Source organism: Somniosus microcephalus, chromosome 7, assembly GCF_052327205.1.
Source record: "Somniosus microcephalus isolate GS21.2 chromosome 7, FLI_Smic_1.0, whole genome shotgun sequence".
NCBI lineage: Eukaryota > Metazoa > Chordata > Chondrichthyes > Squaliformes > Somniosidae > Somniosus > Somniosus microcephalus.
The window spans coordinates 140,553,502-140,559,501 of record NC_140993.1 but is presented as its reverse complement, the minus strand read 5'-3'; positions in this window follow the sequence as shown (position 1 = coordinate 140,559,501).

The window sequence follows — 6,000 nt, the reverse complement described above, 5'->3', positions numbered from 1 at the left end:
GCAGAGAATGCAATGGTCTCCAACATACAGGTGATGTGTAGATCTAGTCTTCCCCAGCACTGAACATAATAAGCCTCAAAAATCAGCACAGAAGAAAATTCATATTTTTGTGCTGCAGCAGAGTGAATATATCAACGTGACTTTCAAATGATGTACCTAATTTGAATGTACTCAGGAGAACAGTACTCACCTATATTATGTTTTTCACAGCCATAGTTCCCTGACCCCCCCTCCAACCCTACAATAATTTTCCAAACACAGGAATATAAGAAATAGGAGGAGTAGGCCATTCGCACCTTTGAGCCTGCTCCACCATTCAATATCATCCTCCCAGCATCTACCCTATCAAGCCCTTTAAGAACTTTATGTTTCAATGAGATCACCGTTCATTCTTCTAAATTCTATGGAATATCGGCCTAGTCTCCTCAGTCTCTCCTCATAGCACAATCCCCCCATCCTAGGAATCAGTCTGGAGAACCTTTGTTGCATTCCTTCTAAGGCAAGTATATCCTTCCTTCAGTAAGGAGACCAAAACTGTACACAGTACTCCAGGTATGGTCTCACCAAGACCCTATATCATTGCAGTAAGACTTCTTTACTCTTATACGCCAATTCTTTTGTAATATAGGCTAACATACCATTTGCTTTCCTAATTGCTTGCTGTACCTGCATGTTAACTTTCAGTGATTCGTGTACGACACCCATGTCCCTCTGAACACCAACATTTCCTATTTTTCCTACCAAAGTGGATAACTTCACACTTCTTGTTATATTCCATCTGCCATATTCTTGCCCACTCATTTAACCTACCTATATCCTTTTGCAGCCTCTTTGCATCCTCAACTTATTTTCCCACTTAGCTTTGTATCGTCAGCAAGCTTGGATACATTACACTCGGTCCCCTCATCTAAGTCATTGATATAGTCTGTAAATAGCTAAGGGCCAAGCACTGATATTTGCGGCACCCCACTAGTTACAGCCTGCCAACCCGAAAATTACCAGTTTATTTCTACTCTGTTTTCTGTCCGTTAACCAAACCTCAGTCCATGCTAATACATTACCTGCAACCCCATGTGCCCTAAATTGTGTAATAACTCTTGTGTGGCACCTTATCGAATGCTTTCTGAAAATCCAAATTAACCACATCCACTGGTTCCCCTTATCTACCCTGCTAGTTACAACCTCAAAACTCTTGGATTTGTCAAACACTATTTCTCTTTCAGAAATCCGTGTTGACTCTGTCCAATCATATGATTTTCTAACTGCCCTGTTACCAGGCCTCTAATAATAAATTCTAGCATTTTCCCCACTACTGACGTCAGGCTAACTGGTCTATCGTTCCCGGTTTTCTGACTAAAGTAGTAGACAGGGGAATGTCTATGGATGTTATTCATATGGACTTCCAGAAGGCATTTGATGAAGTCCCACATAAGAGACTATTAACTAAGGTAGAAGCCCACGGAATTGAAGGTAAATTATTGACCTGGTTAAGAAATTGGCTGAGCGGCAGGAAACAGAGAGTAGTGATGATGGATAGGTACTCAAATTGGCAGAATGTGACTACTGGTGTCCCGCAGGGATCTCTGTGTTGGGGCCTCAACTATTCACAGTATTTATTAACGACTTATATGATGGCATAGAAAGTCATATATCCAAATTTGCCGATGACACAATCATATGTGGCATTGTAGATGAAAGCATAACATTACAAAGGGATATTGATGGATTAACTGAATGGGAAAAACTGTGGCAAATGGATTTCAATGTAAGCAAATGTGAGGTCATCCACTTTGGACCTAAATAGGATGGAATGGGGTACTTTCCAAATGGTGAATGGCTAAAAGCGGTGGACGTCCAAAGAGGCTTGGGGATCCAGGTACGTAGGTCATTAAAATGTCATGACTAGGTACAGAAAATAATCAAAAAGGCTAATGGGATGCTGGCCTTTATACCTAGAGGACTAGAATACAAGGCGGTAGAAGTTATGCTGCAGCTATACAAAACCCTGATTAGACCTGGAGTACAGGGCTGCCTTGAGGATGAGTTCATTGAGTGTATTAAGGATGGGTTTCTTGAGCAGTATGTAACTGAACCGACCAGGGGGCAAGCAACCTTAGATCTAGTCCTGTGTAACGAGACAGGATTAATTAAAAATGTCCTAGTAAAGGATCCCCTTGGAATGAGTGACCATAACATGGTTGAATTCCATATTCAATTCGAGGGTGAGAAGGTTGGATCTCAAACAAGCGTGCTAAGCTTGAGTAAAGGAGACTATGAAGGTATGAGAGTGGAATTGAGTAAAGTGGATTGGGAAAATAGATTAAAGGGTAAGACGATACATGATCAGTGGTGTACATTTAAGGAGTTATTTTACAACTTCCAAAAAATATATATTCCACTGAGAAGAAAAGGGTGTAAAAGAAAAGACAGCCATCCGTGGCTAAGTAAAGAAATTAAGGATAGTATTCGACTAAAAACAAGGGCATATAAGGTAGCCAAATCTAGTGGGAGGAGAGGATTGGGGAAACTTTAAAAGACAGCAAAAAATAACAAAAAGATTGATTAAGAAAGGGAAGATAGATTATGAAAGTAAATTAGCAAAAAATATAAAAACAGATAGTAAGAGTTTTTATAGTTATATAAAAAGAAAAAGGGTGGCTAAAGTAAATGTTGGTCCCTTAGAGGATGAGACCAGGAAATTAATGGTGGGAAATATGGAGATGGCAAAAACACTGAATGAATATTTTGTATCAGTCTTTACAGTAGAGGACACTAAGAATATCCCAACACTGGACAAACAGGGGGCTAAAGGGGGGGGGGGGGGGAGGAGGTAAACACGATCAAAATCACTAAGGAAGTGGTACTCGGTAAAATGATGGGACTCAAGGCGGATAAATCACCTGGACCTGATGGCTTACATCCTAGGGTCTTGAGGGAAGTGGCGATAGGGATTGTGGATGCATTGGTAATAATTTTCCAAAACTCCCTGGACTCGGCAAAGGTCCCGGCAGACTGGAAAACTGCTAATGTAACACCCTTATTTAAAAAGGGCAGTAGACAGAAGGCTGGAAACTATAGACCGGTCAGCCTAACATCTGTGGTAGGTAAAATTTTGGAGTCCATTATTAAGGAGACAGTAACAAGACATTTGGATAATCATAATTTAATAGGACAAAGTCAGCATGGTTTTATGAAGGGGAAGTCATGTTTGACAAATTTGCTGGAGTTCTTTGAGGAAGTAACATATAGGGTGGATAAAGGGGAACCAATGGACGTAGTGTATTTAGACTTCCAAAAGGCATTTGACAAGGTGCCACACAAAAGATTATTGCTTAAGATAAAAAATCACGGGATTGGGGGTAATATTCTGGCATGGATAGAGGATTGGCTATCTAACAGAAGGCAGAGAGTTGGGATAAATGGTTCATTCTCAGACTGGCAATCAGTAACTAGTGGTGTTCCGCAGGGGTCAGTGCTGGGTCCCCAACTCTTTACAATCTATATTAACGATTTGGAGGAGGGGACCGAGTGTAACATATCAAAGTTTGCAGATGATACTAAGATGGGAGGTGTTGTATCCGTGTGTTAATGGAGACACGGAATGCAGGACTTGGTTTAACAAGTGTTTACTGAACAAAGTCTGGAGGTGAACTAAAAGATACAAGACGCTATACAGGCTTATATACCCGAGTGGTCACTACCGGTATTACAGTACACAGGGGCTCTTAAAGGTACATACACTACAATTCCTCCCCTTTTAGATAATTAGTACATAACATTTTAAGTAATCATTAATTAACATGTTTACAAGAACAATAATCTACACATTTGCTGCAGTTAATCAATTATAAGTCAGTCTCTCTGGAGGCTTCCTGACTCGGTCCGGATAACGCCTCGGTGGTGTAGTAGTTTTCGGTGGTGTAGTAGGTTCTTTTGGCAAGGTCGATTCGGCTTGAATGCCAGTGTCGGGTTCATCTGGTTCCAGTATCACCGGATCGGAGGTAGATACTATGGGTATCTCTGCTTCATCATTAGGAGTATAGAGTTGTGGTGTAGGTTGTCCCTTTTCGGATGATTCTATGATCTGGTCAGTATGGCGCCTTATTATGCTTTCTCCAATGTCCACGGTATACATCAGCGGTCCTAGTCGTGTGCAAATAGTTCCAGGCTGCCATTTCTCGATACGGTAGTCCCGGGCCAAAACTTGTTGACCTATCTGGAAGGTTCTAGTTGGCCTTTCATTCATGCCTTGAAATTGCCGGTTCTCTACGTCCCTTCTGATGTTTGGCTTGATCAAATCCAGCCGGCATCTTGGTCTTCTATTGAAAAACATCATGGCGGGAGTTTGGTTTGTAACCACGTGTTGCATTCCTGTACGCAAACAAGAAGTTATCTACCTTATGTTGTAGATTTATGTCTTCATTACCCATGGCCTTTATGGCCTTCTTGAAGGTCTGGACAAACCTTTCAGCTAATCCATTGATGGCGGGATGGTATGGGGCGGACGTGTAGTGCTTAACCCCATTGTTTTTTTAAGAACTTCCTGAATTCTTCGGACACAAATTGCGGTCCATTATCAGAACAGATCTGTTCAGGCAGCCCATTCCTGGCAAATATGGGCCTTAATACTGTGATGGTTTTTTCCGTGGTGGTGGAGGACATCTTTATTACCTCCGGCCACTTGGAGTGTGCATCAACCGCGATTAAGAACATTGAGTCCATAAATGGACCAGCAAAGTCGATGTGTACCCTTTGCCATGGAGATGAGGGCCACTCCCATGGATGTAGAGGGGCTTGTGGTGGGGCGTTTTGGACCTTCTGGCATCCTAGGCAGCTCTTGGTCATTTCTTCGATGTCTCCATCGATACCTGGCCACCACACAAACGCTCTGGCTAGGTTCTTCATTTTCACTCCACCCAGATGCCCCTCGTGAAGCTCCTTTAGCACTTTATCCTGGAGTTTGGGTGGAATCACCACTCTGGATCCACACATCAAGGTTCCTCGGCACACTGACAGCTGTTCTCTTCTTTGCGAGAATGCTGGCAACAGTGGTTCGCCATGTGCTGGCCATCCCTTCACCGTTAAATCGTAGACTCGAGAGAGAGTCGGGTCATTTCTCGTTTCCTTTTCAATGGTAGAATTTGTTACTGGTAGACATTCCACTATGGTTGAGTGGAACATCGCCACTGGGTCCACTGTAGGTGCCTCTTCTACCGTTGGCAACGGTAGGCGCGATAAACCGTCAGCATTCCCATGCTGTTTTGATCCTTTGTATTCTATGTCATATTGGGGTGCCCCTAGGAAAAGGGAACACCTCTGTAGCCTTTGCGCTGTCATAATGGGAACGCCCTTTTTAGGGTTGAATATGGAGACGAGGGGTTGATGGTCAGTCAACAAGGTAAATTTTTGTCCGTGTAGGTAATGGTTGAATTTCTTCACTCCCCATACCAGGCTGAGTGCTTCCCTGTCGATCTGGGCATAGTTACGCTCAGCTGAGTTCAATGAGCGTGACGCAAAAGCTATCGGCCGCTCCGAGCCATCAGGGAATCTATGCGATAATACCGCTCCTACGCCATAAGGGGATGCATCGCACGCCAGTCTGATTGGCAGCGATGGGTTGTAATGAGCCAACACTTCCTTGGACGTGATCAAGCCTTTGCATTTATGGAAGGCACGTTTACAGTCTTCGCTCCATTTCCAAATTACTCCCGTTTGTAGCAGTGCGTTAAGAGGGTGCAGAACAGTTGACAAGTTCGGTAAAAATTTATGATAGTAATTTATCAATCCCAGGAACGACCTTAATTGTGAGACATTTTCAGGTGCTGGGGCTTTTATGACCGCTTCAATTTTTTCAGGTGACTTATACAACCCTTCTTCGTTAATTATATGGCCACAATATATTTGTTTCTGGAAAAATTCGCACTTGGGGCGATTTGCTCGTAGGCCCCGTTCTCTCAGCCTAGTGAGCACCTGCTCCAAATTGGCAAGGTGCTCGTTGTC